This window comes from Bos grunniens, chromosome 4 (assembly GCF_055505025.1).
Source record: "Bos grunniens cultivar Pamir isolate PY7600 chromosome 4, Bosgru_T2T1.0, whole genome shotgun sequence".
NCBI lineage: Eukaryota > Metazoa > Chordata > Mammalia > Artiodactyla > Bovidae > Bos > Bos grunniens.
In genome coordinates this window covers 103,675,692-103,693,530 of record NC_141168.1, presented here as the reverse complement: position 1 = coordinate 103,693,530, position 17,839 = coordinate 103,675,692, and the positions used below count along the sequence as shown (strand labels likewise).

The 17,839-nt window shown below is 40.3% G+C and overlaps 1 protein-coding gene and 1 long non-coding RNA gene across 2 annotated transcripts in view; both read left to right on the top strand.

Annotated features, from left to right (window-relative positions):
- The window catches only part of NXPH1 (neurexophilin 1), a 374,390-nt gene that overhangs the window by 140,482 nt on the left and 216,069 nt on the right, over positions 1-17,839 (top strand). The window lies entirely within an intron of this gene.
- On the top strand, positions 786-6,095 carry LOC147374604 (uncharacterized). The gene is made up of 2 exons (XR_015162952.1): positions 786-4,286; positions 5,593-6,095. It is a non-coding gene; the product is annotated as an uncharacterized LOC147374604 (long non-coding RNA).

The window sequence follows — 17,839 nt, the reverse complement described above, 5'->3', positions numbered from 1 at the left end:
TAATGCAGGAAACTGGGGTTTGATCCCTGGGTCAGAAAGATCCCCTAGAGAAGGACTTAGAAACCACTCCAGTATTCTTGTCTGGAGAATCCCATGGATAGAGGAGACTGGTGGGCTATAGTCCACGGTGTCATAAGAGTTGGACATGACTTAGTGACTAAACCATTGCTATGCTATGCTATGCTAAGTCACGTCAGTCGTGTCCGACTCTGTGTGACCCCATAGACGGCAGCCCACCAGGCTCCCCTGTCCCTGGGATTCTCCAGGCAAGAACACTGGAGTGGGTTGCCATTTCCTTCTCCAATGCATGAACGTGAAAAGTGAAAGCGAAGTCGCTCAGTCGTGTCTGACTCTTAGCGACCCCATGGACTGCAGCCTAGCAGGCTCCTCTGTCCATGGGATTTTCCAGGCAAGAGTACTGGAGTGGGGTGCCATTGCCTTCTCCGGACTAAACCATTACCACCATGCAAAACAAGATGAAACACCAACACGTTGGAAAATAAAAATTATTTATAATCCCGTTATTCAGAAATTTGCAACAACTTTAGAATCACATACATGTATAATTTTAAATCTTGTATTTTGTGAATATTTCTCCAGATCATTCCATGTTCTTAAATTTTGGATCTGAAAACACCATTGAATAAGTGGAAAATAACTCAGTGCACATTGTACCATAGCCTGATATGTATTTGATATTGAACAATTATATTGTTTAAAGATATTTGTTATTTTGAATAGTAAGTATTTGTTATTTTGAATAGTAAATATTTTTATATGTAAATATTTGTTAAAATGTTAAAATTATTTTTAAGGTTGTCATTTGTAAGATAGACATTCATTTTCAATGAATGACCATACAGTCTTAAATCTTCACTAGGGATCACAAAATTATTTTATAGAAACATTGTGCTGATTTTTGTTCTGTCAGCTGTATAAAAGGTTATGGTTCACCAGATCCTCACAAACATTTAGGATTATTATGAAAAAATGTTTTAGTTAATTTAATAGGCCAACCATCACATCCTATTCAATTCCCATTTCCTAAATGTTAAATGCCAAACAACTTCATAGGAATTAAAATATTTTCCTTTACCTGTGTTCATCAAGACTGTTTTTATAAGAATGTGGAAAGATTGAGTCAGAACAAATAATATGTTTATAATACCTTATAAAAAGTCAGTAAATTATTAGTAAAGCAGAATTACAATTTTGGAAGAAGGGAAATGCATTCTGTGTATCTTTATCTATGTTATGCATAGATATATTCCTGAGCCTTATTTACTACTCAGAGTATATAATTGATTGCTTCTGCATTCCTTTAACATATAATAAGAACTTGAAAGAGAAAAAACAAGTGAGCAAAAAAGCAGAGTTATACAAATACTGTCAGATGTCTTTCCCCATGTCCAGCCCCTTTGAGTAAAACTGTCTAATGGCTTCTTTTACCCTGTTCACCGAATTAGATTTCAATTTGTTCAAGTAGATCCCAAGCTTTGAAGATGCGCCTTTTCTTCCCCCCCTCTATCCTCTGGAGTGTCTGTTGCTTAAACAAAGGACACAAGTTGCTTAGTGGTAAAATTTGTCTGTACTTTTCATAAATTAAAGTGAACCTTCCCAAGTCTGAGAACAATAATTCCATTTGGCTTACCTCCAGTAATCTTCAGGGAAAAAACAAAAACGAAAACCCAAATCCACAAACTGTAAGGAGAGTAATGCTTTGTAGAAATCTGCAGGAGGCCTTGGTCCTTGGTCCAGGAGTGTTACTGCTGACAATTACACAAATAGTGTTCCTATGCAATTATCCCAGCAATAACCGATAGCAAGCAAAAATTACAGAGGCCTGATGCGATTTATGCCCAGAGGTTTCTGTGTAGCACTTTGTTTGAATCAAAATGGCTATCTTTATATTTTTCTTTTCTTTAAAGAAAATAATGGGTCAACTCCTTAGGAGAATATAATTTTCTTCCATCTAGTTTTAGATGGCATTAGCACAGCAATCAGATGTCACAGTGAAAGATAAACATGTCTGCTCCTGGATGCATAAATGGTAAAAATACCAGGTAATGTGGTACCATCTTCTTGGATTTTGCATTTTAAATAACATTAACCTTGTGCGGTGTAGAGTTATGATTTCTTAAACTGTTTTATCTCTACAATGGACAATCAGCTGCATGATTTAAAAATATAGTGGGTGTTGTCAAGTGTTTCTATTGAATGAGAGTGCATAGAACAAATTTCAATTTGTTTTGTTGTTCATTTGTGCATGATGAGTGCCTTGTATTTATTTCCGTGATTCCTTCCATGTCACCATTCAGCTGCCCTTAATTGAAAACTGCTTGTGTTTACTCTTTGCCTGGGAGATTACATTTCAGGATATTTGCAGTAAATTTTACGCAAATCAGATTGGAAGAAAACAATTTTTTTTTTTCCTTTTTGAAGATATAGGTATTGATGGTAATGTGGGAAGTCCATTTATGAACTCTGGTAGCCATTTAATAAAAAGCAAATGCAACTGCAAAATGAAAGGGGTAGGGGAAGCTCTTGGGCACCAAATCCTTCTCAAATGACCCCTTCTATCAAAGAAGACTAGAAATGAGAGACAGCTTTAGTGAGACTGCCTTTGGAGATTGTGCAGACTCTGTTCGGCTGAAAGGGGAAAAGGCAGAACTGGAAAAACAAATCTATTTCTCTAACTTTAATGCAGTAAATAGAAAATGGATTTCAGTGGGCAAACAAGTTATTGCCTCATTGGGTCTTAAAAAGATGACATCTCCAAATATTGGAAATTTGGTAGCTTTTTATACAATTTTCAATTTCTTTATTTCTGAGGGAGATGGTACACATTTTTTGATTATTACAACTATTATAATAGAAAAACAGAAACAATCTAATGTTTTAATGTGTTTAAATGCTGGAGCAGAAATTGCCTGGCTCATGGTTATTGTTAAATAAATGCTTCTTAAATTAAATGTTACTTGGCATAGTCTTGGCTTGAAGCCTGAGCCAGTTTCATGACTGTTTGGCTTACTGAAACTGTACACAGGTTTCAGTCCTAACCCAGGATTGGTTTTATAAGGAGAGAGGACTACTCAGCAGACTTTGTCAGGGTGTTAATTATGTAGCGGTTCAGCTCCAGCTTCATCTATCCAGCCAAAATCTCTTTGTCCTTCAGTCTCCAACCATCTTATCTCTACGGTTTTAATGAATCACCAAAAACCATCAGGCTAACATGCCAAAGAAGGGAATCAATCATTCTGTGTCATGATCATCTGAATTATTTGTTCTGTTTGATAAAGACTCCATCCAGAGTCTATGGGCTTCCCTTGTGGCTCAGCTGGTAAAGAATTTGCCTGCAAATGTGGGAGACCTGGGTTCAATCCCTTGGTTGGGAAGATCCCCTGGAGAAGGGAAAAGCTACCCATGCCAGTATTCTGGCCTGGAGAATTCCATGGACTATAGTCCATGGGGTTGCAAAGAGTTGGACAGGACCGAGCGACTTTCACTTTCACTTTCCAGAGTCTGTAGGTCCTCACTAGGAGAAGGGAGCAAGAGAGGATGAGATGGTTGGATGGCATCACTGATTCAATGAACATGAGTTTGAGCAAAACCTGGAAGCTAGTGAAGTACAGGGAAGCCTGGTGTGCTGCAGTCCATGGGGTTGCAAAGAATTGGACATGACATCGACTGAACAACAACAGTTGAGACATATCACTAATTCCATATCAGAATATAGTTCTCTGATTAGTTTGGGGATTTCTTGTGGCACTGGAAAAACCTTTCAACTACATTTCCAAACACATTTGTTAGAAAAATTCTTTGATGTAACTCTGGAATTTAGTATTGAATCTCTAGAGAACTGAAAAGATCATATTAGGAGCGAGGGTGTGACTTTGACCCACAAAGCCTTAAGAGATTTACAAGGTATTTAGGGTGGGGAGCTAAGCTTGTGGAGTCAAAATCTTGGTCCCCAGAGCATATGGGACCCAGGGAGCTTGTAAATCAACAAGGAAAACAAGAAAAAGAAAAGAAAAAGGATATAAAAATGTTCACGTACTGTCATTGTTTAGGTCTTAGTCTGCTGGCATTTAGAATGATGCTGAAGTTGTCTAAAAATACAGTAATAGACAGGGGGCAGTCAGTCCTTCAGTCTAATGCGACAGATGTGATCTAAACCCAAACGTGGAGATGATGCACTCATCAGTGGAGGACGGAGGTGGACCATCTGGTGTGAGATCAGCTCCCATCCATCAAGATGAGCCTGTTGGTGTTGTCTGGGTTTGAAGGTGAGGGTGTTGTGCTGATGGGGTGTGCACATTTGGGCATATGTGGGTAGGTAAGGAAGCAACAGCCCCCAGCACACTGAACTGCGACATATAAATACACTTCAGTTCAGTTCAGTCACTCAGTCGTGTCTGACTCTTTGCGACCCCATGAACCGCAGCACGCCAGGCCTCCCTGTCCATCACCAACTCCTGGAGTCCACCCAAACCCATACATACACTCAGAAGGTTCTTATTCTATTAATGTATGTTATTTATGTTTTCTTCATACTTTCCATGTCCCTTCTCATTTTCAAAATTCAGGAAAAGCAAAATAGTATTTGTGAAGAAAAGAGTTTCTAGAGATACCTTCTTTGACATTTATAAATGAACAGAATATTATTGATTTATAAATGAACAGAATATTATTGATCTATTTCCTGGATTCTTTCATTTTTTCAGTTTTAAGTCCTCCTATTACCTAGGAAGGGTTTCCAGGTGGCACAGTGGTAAAGAATTCACCTGCCAACAAAGGAGATGCTGGGTTCAATTCCTGGGTCAGGAAGATCCCCTGGAGAAGGAAATGGCAACCCACTCTAATATTCTTGCCTGGAGAATCCCATGGGCAGAGGAGCCTGGCAGGCAACAGTCCATGGGGGTTGTAAAGAGCTGGACGTGACTGAGCACACACACACCCACGCACCCACACTCATACGCACACACACACACACACACAAATACACCTTCTCCCTGGGAAGGGTCTTTGCTTGAAATGGTATAATCTGGCCCAGAACAACAGGGTTTGTAACAGTATGTGCAGGAAGTTCTTTGAAAAGGAGAAGCAGTAAGATCTCAGCTTTTCTAATTGCAGTTTAAAATTTTATTGGATTCTATTAGAACTCCAGAGGGAGATTTGCTGAGCTCAAATTGCTCAGAAATTGTCATGATTTCCTGATTCACACAGGCTGGAAGTCTCATGTAGATCAGGACATATCTAGATGCCATTTTCTCCCAAAGCTTGGCAGTGGGAAGGACAGCCCTCAGATGGCAGTGTGGTAGGGCCCTGCAGTTCAGCTTCAGTTCTAATAAAGGGTAGGTCTTCAATAGAAGGACTGAATGAAAAGATAGCATGCAACGCAGGTATGCTGGTGTCAAGAACCTGTGGTTTGAATGGTCAGGAGTGAACACAGTCCACTGGTTGGGAAAAACTGACATACAACTGTTAGACTGAAGTCCAGTGGGAGTTATTTTCCACTCAGCACTCCATTGGCGGCTATATTTGTGAACCAACTAAGAGCAGTTTTTATTGATATGGTCACTTTGCTTTCAGTTCCCATTTTGAAGTGTGTCTCTTTGATGGATGTATAAGGAATCCTCTTGGACACCTCTGACAGAAGACACCAGGCAGAAGATACGGCGAGATTTTGAGCAATCCTGATTCCACAAAAGAGATGACACGGACTGCTGAGTAAAACCCAGCAAGCCAGTTTGTGAAGAGACCAGGCATTATGTAACAGAAGCACCTAAGTCACTGCTCAGACTGCTCGTCTTTGAGGGCTGGAGAGGAGGCTTCTGTCTGAAAGGAGAAAAGAAAAACTCTCCCAAGGCTAAAGCACACCAGGTTGTAAAAGCTTCGAGTAGAGATTTGTTGACCCTTTGTCCCGATCTTCCCAACCTCATCTCTTTGTTCTCTTGGCAAGGACCCTTTGCTGGGATTTGAGCAGAATCCCTCACAGGTCTTAGCTATGACTTGCTCATTACTGGTTTTGTTCATTACTTGTTCATTCACATAGGCCATTTCTAACTTACAGAATATATCTTCTGGTGTATCTACTCTTGTGTTTTTGCTTTCCTTCAAAATTCTGGCTTAAATCTAACTTATGGAAAGTATTTCATGTCTAAGCCAGTTCTGGCCATGTACTCCTTGCTTAGCCTTTTATCTATATATGCAGCAGATGGACCTGGCTTCTGCTTCTATAATTTGTAACCCCTGCACTTGGGTTAAGTACTTGGTAATTCTGTGTTTTGGTTGCATACAGGTAGTCATTCTCCCCAACCATAGGTTTCTGTCTGAGGACTGGAATGAATTTATTTGTGCAATGCTCTCTTCCCTCCTCCGTCCATCCAGAACAGTCTAGTGACTGGCAAACTACAGGCACTAAGCACATGTCATAGTTATAGGTTCTAAAACAGGAAGTATCTTTATGATGGACCTTTAGAGGAGGTGAGCACCAGAAAAGTGGGGGGGGGGGAAGTGATATGTAAAGTGCTATGTTCTGAGGATCTACTGCTATGTAACAGACTATCCCACATTGTAGTGACTTGGCACAACAATAATCTTCCATGTAAGTAGACTGCAAAGGAACTGCTTACCTCTGCTCCATGTGGAGTTAGATGGGCTCTGGAGTCTGGAGAATCTACTTCCTAGGTTGCTCAATTATCTGATTCACAAGTTAGCTCTGGTTGTTCACTGGGAGTTCAGCTGCAAGTCTTGGCCAGGGGCCTTGGTTTCCCTCCACATGGGTACCTCCACGAGGTTATTTGGGCTTCCTCTGAATATGGCAGTTGAGTTCTGAGGGTCTTCCAAAAGACAGGAGATAAAAGCTAACTGGCCAGTTCAGGGCTACATTTTGAGGTGGTATAGACTGACTTCATCAGACACGTATTCTACCTCTTTCTGGGTGAGTGGCGTGGTCATAGTGTAGAAGACCGCATGCTGTAGGAGAAATTATTTTGGTCATATTTGGAAAATATAGTCTGTCACATGCTGCTTTACTAATGAAATTACTCAAGGTCACAGTGCATAAAGACAGGAAGTGCTTTGACAGTGAACTTTTCTCACAGCTAACGATTAGAGTTAATATTTATTTATTTATTTTTAAGTCCGTGTCAGGCACTGGCCCAAAATATTTATACATGTTCACTCATGTGAGTCTCACAACTCATTTGGGAGACTTATTATTGTCCCTATTTTGCAGGTGAAGGAACTGAGATGCAAAGAGGTAATAGTTTGTTCAGGATCACAATATTAAATGGCAAAGGCAGGATGTTAATCCAAATGGTAACTCTAGAACTTGCACTCTTCTATCTCTTGTTCAGTGACTATCTAGAGTGAGACGCTATAATGTAGCACAAAGACACAAGAAACAGCAGCATCATTAATCCAGGGGTTAAGGAATGGCTTAGGCTCATGTGCTCATGGATACTTGAAGCCTCGATGGTTATTATACAGCACGGGTTGTGTGTGTGTGTATCTTTTGCTTTTATCAGATCCTTAAAAGGGTGTACTCCATAAACTCGTAAATGTTAAAAAAAATAAGTCACTCCTTTTTCCAGAGACAGGCTCACTTTTAAATATCTTAAAACAAGATTAGTTAAATTCTTCCTCAAAGCCCTCTGAAGAGACATGCGTGGTACACTGGGGCATACCTGCTTTGGGTCTGTGACAGACTTGGTCAAATCCCTGAGACTGTTTTGCAATTCTTATAATTTAGAAAAAATTACTGACCGCTCCCCTCAGGACTCATTTTCCTGGTTTGTAGAATAGGACTGATACCTTAAAGGTTGGAAGATCAAAATAATATGTTGTGTTTAATGTATTTGGCAGTAATAGATTTTCATCTGGTGTTATTTTCTTTAAAGTTATTTTGAGTTTTGCACAGAACTGGTGCAGTAAAAACATTTCCTTCTCAAGTAGCTGCAACCCTCTAAAGGCAGGACAAATCCCCAAGAAATCCATATGCCAAATGGCTTGCATGTGGCTATATAAATGGCCCAGCTCACATCTCAGTGTTCAGTAGCATGCCAGGCACCATATTTTCCTCCTTGTGTGAAAGCATCCTGTAGATTTAGTACTAAGTGAAGGGAAACAGAAAATCAGTCCAGGCAATAGTGTCTTCATGTCCTGGTCAGTTCTTCCCCATTTGTCCTCAGCTTTGAATATACTTTATCTCTTTTGTGTAGACCGGTATCTACTTCTTTCTGCCCCCAGGTCTTGCTGTAAAAAGAAAGGCTCCAAGTACTTCACACAAGGACTTGAAGTCTCTCTCCTGCCTTCTCTAATTTGCTGTTTTCTTAATTAAATTGGGAAGAGATTTTTATTTGACATTTACATCTGAAAAACACTTTGATTTTAAATTCTTATAATTACTTTGGTTTTGGATGGGTTCCTTTATTATCAACTTTCATGAGGCAGGATGTTATCTGTGTTTATTTAAGAACAAACACAGAACTTGTCTTTGTGGGAGGCGGGAGCACCTGTGTGTAATGGAGGGGGAATGAATGATTCTTCCAGGGTGCTTTTCTCAAGTGACTACCAGGACATCCTTCTAGATGTGAACACTTAGAATAGCTGAGGTCTGAGAGAAGGTTAATAAGGGGTTGACGGTGAAATAGGCTTTTGATTTGATCTTTTTATCTTTTTAGTGTCTGAGAGAGAAACCAATAAAATTTGCTTATTATTCAGAATATTTACTAACAGTGCTTCTGATTTGATCTCTTTCTTTGTTCCTGGGGCCTTTACTTGTAAGTAGCTTTACTTTTTCAAAATTTTAAAGAAATTTCCAAACTGAGCTAGATTCTTTCTTCTGCTAGACCCGGCTCATCTATAAACCCACCTTTTCCTTGTAGGTGAGTGTTACTGATGTTTAGTAACTTTCTAATCTCTCTTTGTTATTTTTTAATTATGTTTCATCAGCCTACAGCAGAATTCAAATTATTTTATGGTTAGAATCAGTTGATTGAACTACGTAGATTTCTTGCTTGCTTCCCCTTTTAATTGTTTCAGTGATGACTGCTGTCTTTTTTGCTGATTTCCTATTTTGCTATAGCTTTTGTTTTGTTTTGTTTTTTGGTGTTTACTTGGTTTTTGGAGGTATAGTGAATCACAGGAAAAAGAAAAAAAATGGAATATTGGTCACAACCTAATAATTTTAGAACATCAATGTAAACACAAAAATATCTTCATTTGATTAAAAAAATATGCCTTTTCTTTCTTCTGTCACTTCCTTTGTGGTTTAGGAGATCTTCATTTATGATTTCCCAAGCCATGCTTTTGGTTTATGCATTTTTGTTAGAAATCACAACCAAATTGGGACACTCCTGGTGGTTCAGTGGTTAAGACTCCATGCTTCCACTGCGGGGGGCACAGGTTGGATCCCTGGTCGGGGAACTAAGATCCCACATGCCTCATAGTGCGGCCAAAACCGCACCCGCCTCCCCGCCCCCCACACAAAACAAGCAAACAGAAACAAAAAAAATCACAACCAAACTCATTTGAATACCAAAATTTAATAAAAATATAAATGTGTTGGTTCTCATTTTCTTCTTAATTCCTTAAGATATAGTGACTGATATGCTGAAAATACTTTTTGCCTTAGCTGAGTCCCCCAAACTTCCCGCTGTCAAGTCCATTGATGTGTGAGCTTTCAGATGCAGTTAATCCATTTGGTGTTAACAGCTTGGGCTAGATCTAGTGCCTCCAAGTGTAGCTCCTATCAATGTGAAGCGACGTGAGAGTCGCTTAGTTGTGTCCAACTCTTTGCAACCCCATGGACTGTAGCCTGCCAAGCTACTCTGCCCATGGAATACAGGCAAGAATACTGGAGTGGGCAGCCATTTCCTTCTCCAGCGGACCTTCTGGACCCAGGGATCGAACCTGGGTCTCCTGCATTGCAGGCAGATTCTTTACCGTCTGAGCTACCAGGGAATTTAGGGCTGTAGATTTTGTGTCATACTCTTTCTTCAGGATAACTCTAAGGAGGCATACAGTTCAGTCATAGAAATTCAAGTCCGTCAATGACTACAGAATGCATGATGTCACCAGTTTAGAGTGGGTGTGACGTTCCGAGCCAGTTCTCAACTTGCTTGCCAGCTCTGATCCGTTTGTGTTGGTTGCTGGAGGAGCTGGTTTTCTGTAAACAGAACCGGAATGGCATGAAAGATTGACGGGATTGATGATACCCTCCATGTCTTTCATAGAGGGAAAGTGGTAATGGGAGAGCCATATCTAGGCATTAATTATTTATTAAGAAAACAAAGAAAGGCTTCTTTTCATTTTATTTAGATGCCTTGGCTACACAACAGGATTCTATGTGAAAGGTTAACATTACTCATTTCTGAACATCTTAACACCCACTTAATTTCCATATATATAGTTATAGTTAGGTCATATGAAAAAAGAATAGCATATGTAGAAGTTTATCATTATTACAGGATTGCAGGTTGTAAAGTTTAATTTCTCAGACTCAACCTTAGTTTATGAAACTAAAGACAGTCACAGACTCACTTTACTCCTTGGCAGTAGGTACCTTGAAGACTGCTGACGTTTGAAAACTAGAGAAGCTGAACACTGACTCTCTAAAGAACTCACTCTAAATTCTAGAAAAAAAGGGCGGTCTGATCTGTATGACTGTGTTTGATGTGATCTACTGTAAGGGAGTATACTTTGTGGTCACAGAAATGTTCTCATTTTGGAAGCAGCTGCTTATTTGAACCCATATTATTGATATTTCTGTTGTGCCCTCCTTTGGTAGGCTGTTGGCAAGTATTTATTATCCTTTCTGCAATGTGTTGATTAAATTCCTTTTCTAAGGTGATGGGGCCCTGAGGGAATGTCAACGAAAGGAGAAGAGAGAGTCTGGGATGAGCCGTTTGGTTCTATAACTTCCTTCTAGACCATTAGTTGATCTATTAGATCAGCTTTTCTCAGCCTTTTGTGTGTAACTTTCCTGACAGAGTTTGTTGAATTATGTGCAGCCACTTCCAGCAAGCTGCTTAGGTCAGGGGGCTTTTCTTTGGCATTTAGCTCCCACGTATTTAAACAAAACCTCAATTTGCTAAGGTTTTTAACACTAGAAGCTTGTTCTCCTTATCCATTTTTATTATTTCTTCCACTCATTGTTATTCATAACACATCTGGCTGCAGGTTATGGCATTTTGACTGTGTTTTGCCATGCTAACCTCTGTTACCTCTCCTAGGGTTTAGAAAACAGTTCCCTCTGGATTGAAATATTAATGATCATAAGTACAACAGCAACCCCTTTGCTTTTCAGTAATGCAATTCTAAGCCGAAGGCCAGCAGCGCCAATTATAACCACGGGAATCCTATATACTCTCCCAGTAGGATACACAGATGCACACACAGGGACTCAGCTGAGCTCTGATACTTGTAACGTGGTGCTTCCTTGTGCTCTGGTGTTTTGAGACTCTAAAAGAGAAAAATGATTCCAGCAAGGAGATTCGGTTGGTGAAGGAGAACCATTCACAACTCTTGAGCTGGCTGTGTAGGAAATTGCCCTTGGGTGCGTGGCAGGGTCTCCTCACCTCTTCTTAAAACACTCAGTTGCGGAGACAAGGGAAGCCTCTGTGACTCTCTCTCTCTTTCTCAATTTCTCCTCACCCTGGGCTGTTTTCAGTAATTAGAATAGCGTAACAGGGAATGTAGTATAGTAGGTTTTATTTTCGACTCAACTGCCACCTGATAGACAGGCCCTCTACGCCCAGGGACATTCAGCCCAAGGGTAAAAACAAATGAGCGAAGATTATAAAATGGGTCGAGTCACATGGTGTAGGAAGCCTGTGGCAGAAACAGCTCCACAGACTGAATCTTTTGAGGATGGCTTTTCTGCTGGATTATTCCCTAATTCCAGGCTGACAGTCAAAAGCCTTGACTTTAGAAGGCATAATCAGGTTTAGTAAAGACCCACGAGTTCCCAACAGGAAGGAAGGAGACAAGAGAATGTAGAGCAAGCAGCAGGCAAGGAAGAACTGAGGTAGTTACATAAAAGAGAGTTACGCCCAAACAGTAAAATTACAGAAAATAGGAAAACAAAAATAATTGCCAAAAGACAAACCAAAAACAATTCCAAAACAGTATGTGATTAAGTGACCAAATGAGAGTTATGGATAATGGCACTAAGCATTTACAGATGACCTATACTGTTCCAGGTACTATTCTAAGTGCTTGATATATATTGATTTATGATGCTTGTAACAATTTTGTAAGCAAGGGAATATTTTTATCCTCATTTTATAGATGAGGAGTGGGAAGCACACAAGGTTTAAATAACTTGCCTAAAATCAACTTCATATTCTTAACGGTTATACTTCAGCTTCCAATGAGTTTTTCTTTTCTTTACCTTAAACCATCAGTTTCTTGAATGTGATTTTACAAGTATTCTTTAATGATTAACATTTTGGGCTTTTGAAGAATGCTAACTGGAAACTTTGAAGACTAATTTAAAAATAAATACACTTCATGGAATAGTTTTAAGATGTATTTAACATAACTAGGAATGCTCATGATATACAAATAGTATATCTAGTATGAGCCCAATTTTATTTAAAAATGTATATATGTATGTGCTGCTGCTGCTAATCACTTCAGTCGTGTCCGACTCTGTGCGACCCCATAGACGGCAGCCCACCAGGCTGCCCCGTCCCTGGGATTCTCCAGGCAAGAACACTGGAGTGGGTTGCCATTTCCTTCTCCAATGCATGAGAGTGAAAAGTGAAAGTGAAGTCGCTCAGTCGTGTCCGACCCTCAGCGACCCCATGGACTGCAGCCTTCCAGGCTCCCCCATCCAAGGGATTTTCCAGGCACGTATTCTAAAAAAGTAGGAAGATATACCTCCAGTTATTTCTGAGAGTTTCAAGGATTTACATGTGTTTCTTTTTACTCCTCTGAAATTAACAGTTTTTAAAAATGGCATGTATTACCTGAATAAGCAAAAAAGATGCTATTAAAAGTGAAATAAATACAGTTCAAGCATCATGTTTTAGAACTGGCTCCAGCAGATACTTAATCAAGTTATGAATCCTAATCAACCAGCATACACCTATCTCTGCTTTTTTTTAAATTAAATCTTCTGACTTTATAAGCAAGACAGAACATTGACTTCCGAATCTAAAATAGGATTAGTCAAGCTTCAGAAGGTCAAAATGGAACCAATTCTCAATCACATAATGCAAAGCAAACTGTCAGCTCCTGTTCTAAACTTCAGGTCCTTGGAATCTTTTGCTGTTTTTTGGTGTATAGCACTATTCAGTTAGGGGAAGAAAAACCACCTTGTGTGTTAAAAAGAGAAGAAAATGTATCTCAACTCAAAAGTCAGCCTTATTTTCTGTGAGTTATATTCAGCTATTGGCTTAGAATTTTTGGAGCTCTTTGAGAATGTCTGTTCAATTAAGATGGGCTCAATAAAGGACAGAAATGGTATGGATCTAACAGAAGCAGAAGATATTAAGAAGAGGTAGCAAGAATACACAGAAGAACTGTACAAAAAAGATCTTCATGATAATCACGATGGTGTGATCACTCATCTAGAGCCAGACATCCTGGAATGTGAAGTCAAGTGGGCCTTAGGAAACATCACTACGAACAAAGCTAGTGGAGGTGATGGCATTCCAGTTGAGCTATTCCAAATCCTGAAAGATGATGCTGTGGAAGTGCTGCACTCAATAAGCCAGCAAATTTGGAAAAGTCAGCAGTGGCCACAGGACTGGAAAAGGTCAGTTTTCATTCCACTGGAAAAGGTCAGTTTTCATTCCAATCCCAAAGAAAGGCAATGCCAAAGAATGTTCAAACTACCGCACAATTGCACTCATCTCACACGCTAGTAAAATAATGCTCAAAACTCTCCAAGCCAGGCTTTAGCAGTATGTGAACCATGAACTTCCAGATGTTCAAGCTGGTTTTAGAAAAGGCAGAGGAACCAGAGATGAAATTGCCAACATCTGCTGGATCATCGAAAAAGCAAGAGAAAAACATCTATTTCTGCTTTATTGACTATGTCAAAGCCTTTGACTGTGTGGATCACCATAAGCTGTGGAAAATTTTGAAAGAGATGGGAATATCAGACCACTTGACCTGCCTCTTGAGAAATCTGTATGCAGGTCAGGAAGCAACAGTTAGAACTGAACATGGAACAACAGACTGGTTCCAAATAGGAAAAGGAGTATGTCAAGGCTGTATATTGTCACCCTGCTTATTTAACTTATATGCAGAGTATATCATGAGAAACGCTGGGCTGGAAGAAGCACAAGATGGAATCAAGATTGTTGGGAGAAATATCAATAAGCTCAGATATGCAGATGACACCACCCTTATGGCAGAAAGTGAAGAGGAACTAAAGAGCCTCTTGATGAAAGTGAAAGAGGAGAGTGAAAAAGTTGGCTTAAAACTCAACATTCAGAAAACTAAGATCATGGCATCCAGTCCCATCACTTCATGGCAAATAGATAGGGAAAGAGTGGACACAGTGGCTGACTTTATTTTTGGGGGCTCCAAAATCACTTCAGATGGTGACTGCAGCCATGAAATTAAAAGATGCTTACTCCTTGGAAGGAAAGTTATGACCAACCTAGACAGCATATTCAAAAGCAGAGACATTACTTTGCCAACAAAGGTCCATCTAGTCAAGGCTATGGTTTTTCCAGTGGTCATGTATGGATGTGAGTTGGACTATAAAGAAAGCTGAGCACCAAAGAATTGATGCTTTTGAACTGTGGTGTTGGAGAAGACTCTTGAGAGTCCCTTGGACTGCAAGGAAATCCAACCAGTTCATCCTAAAGGAGATCAGTCCTGGGTGTTCATTGGGAGGACTAATGTTGAAGCTGAAACTCCAATACTGATGGGAAGAGCTGACTCATTGGAAAAGACCCTGATGCTGGGAAAGATTGAGGGCAAGAGAAGAAGGGGACAAGAGAGGATGAGATGGCTGGATGGCATCACCAACTCAATGGACATGGGTTTGGGTGAACTCTGGGAGTTGGTAATGGACAGGGAGGCCTGGAATGCTGTGGTTCATGGGGTCGCAAAGAGTCAGACACGACTGAGCGACTGATCTGAACTGAACTGAACTCAATTAAGAATTTGCATACGTATGCTTCTAGTTGCTCCTAGAAAGGCAATGAAATTTTGTATAGCGTAGTGCAGTATAGTATGGTATGGTATGGTGTGGTGTGGTATAGTGTAGTATAGTATCTGGAGACCAGAGAGTTAAACTTATAAAAGTATTATATACTAAGGCTATCATTTTCACTGATGGCCTAAGAAGGGAGAAAGCAAGAGTTAGAAGAGACTTTAGGAAGCTCTTTCTGTTAACATTGTGATGTAGTATGAGTGCTGGTAAAGAGAAAGGATTTCAGGAGAGATGGCCCAGATGGCAAAGAATCTGTCTGCAATACAGGAGACCCTGGTTCCATCCCTGGGTCAGGAAGATCCCCTGGAGAAGGGAGTGGCTACCCACTCCAATATTCTTGCCTGGAGAATTCCACAGACAGAGGAGCCTGGTGGGCTACAGTCCATGGGGTTGCAAAGAGTCAGACATGATTGAGCAACTAATACTTTCACTTAAGGCTACCTCGAGGTGATTCTGGTTGGTGGGAGGAGTCACACTCTTAAAAATTCCTCCATCTCACAGGTTGAGACATACTTCACCAGCAAATGTTTTATCTTTTTCTGGAATACACAGCCACTGTGCTATCCTCGTAAAGCACACAAATTCCTTAAAAAGTGCTGCTTACCCTGGTTAACTCGCCTGCCCAAGCTATAAGCCCTGGAGGCAGCTTAGTTAAAAAGCTGATGGCCCAGTAAAATTAAAGGAGCAAAACAAACAGCCAAAGCAAATGAATAAGTGATGCTTCTTCAGTTTGTTAATTCTAGGACTGTTCACTGCCAGTCAGAACTTATGCAAAGGACAGGGAAAATGTCCATCTCAGTTCTATTTCATAGAGCTAAGACAATCTCCCCCTCCCCCATTTCTCTTATTGCATCCAGAGCCTAAAATATATAGATTTAGCACATGCTTTATGTTTATCTGCTTGCTTCTTGGTCAAGAATACTAATAATCTTGCCAAACACTTGCTCTGATGGGGCTGTGTGGTTTTTCTTGTTCATCGTCTGCTCCCTGTCCTAATCTCTTCTAGCAAAACAGATTCATGCCAACTGCAAAAACAACAAAAACGTAAATATTTTAAACCAGTGTAGCAATAAATTAATTTCATGCCTATTGTAAATGATCCCGCTAATAAAAATAGAACTCCTCTGGTTCTTGAGAACAAGGGAAGATGTGATTTGCCGGCGTTCTTCTCGGGATGTGACATTGCTCGCAGCTCTTCCCAACTGCTGCCAGCGGCTGTGTCGGTCGTTGCTTGTGGGTGCCTGACAACCATCTGGAAGGAAAGTTGGCATCACCTCGTCGAAGGCATATCTCAAATTGAGGGAGTGTGGCTGCCAAATCGGTTAGTAAACACTGTAGCGTCCCTGCTGGATTGAACTCCCAACTCCGGACGGGGATTGAAAATCAAGAAGGAAGGAAGAGGATAAGCGTCACCTGAATGCTTTGCTGACTGGCAATTCATTAAGGCAGGATGTTTTGCTTTTATCCCAGAACTCGATCCAGGTGAAGTGTGGCCTGGTTTTGTTCTTAATCTCAATAGACAGAGCTAGTCAATTGCTGCCTGTGCCTAGAAACTGTGCACAGATGACCATGATCTTTAGAAATCAGAGTTTGAAACAGTCTTTGCTGGAAATAAATGAAGGAGTAGGAGACATAGGACTATTTTGTTCTTTGTTTACTTGACACTTCATTTGCTCGTTCCAGAAGACACAGGCAGTCGTTCTAAGGAATTATCTTCCATCATTTTCTGGACTGTGTCCTTTTCAGAAAGTGGATATCAAGAGTCCCCTTAAACTTTGGATCAGAGGTAGCAAACAGTGGAGATGAAATACATCCCTTGTGTTGAGAACTCTTTCTGGTATGATCACCTCTGGCTTATAAAATGGCACCTCAAAGCAGATGTGACCTGGTGTATTTTTTCTTATGATGATTCTCACAGAATTTTTATGGCCTTGTGCAGAAACCTGGAGAGTGAGGATGGATAGATTCCAACCCACTGTCACTGTGGGTGGTTCCTTTCAAAACAAGTAAAACGTGCTTTTACTGTCAATAGATTGTCCATTTTTTCTCACTCAAGAGTATTTCCTAAGAAAATGGCTAGAAAGTGTCTTATACTCATATGTTAGGCATGCATGCAATATAGGATCTTGGCATTTTTAAAGCCAGAACACCAAAGAGAGCATGAGCCAACAGAAAAATTGAACCGTAAAATCTCTTTGCTGCTTAAATCTGATTAAAGAGCTCTGGGTTTCATTGGTGTGTTTAGGTGCTCCCATCACATATTTTGTGGAATAAGCCCATACTGTCTCTTGACCCACTGCTGCATTTGACCAGAATTCTGGGAAAAACATTTATCGCGGGTGTACATGTTTAAGGCCATAACCTGGTGTTCACAAAAATAAATAACAAAAAGGTTCTTTCGATTCACTCTTCTCCCACAAATCTTGCTGTGGTTTAACACCTTTCACTGGTTTAGAGATGGCGGATTCCTTTTATGTCTTGATGTATTAACATTTCTCTTGAAAATTCCCCTGGCTTTGACCACTGCTAACCAGGTGGGATGATGCCAGGTAAGGAGGCCTTGTCAAGAGAATCCAGTCCTTACTGCTGCTTCTTTGTTTGGTTTTGTTTCCAGGAGAGCACCGCATCATGGTTTCTGAGTCTCCCATAGAGACC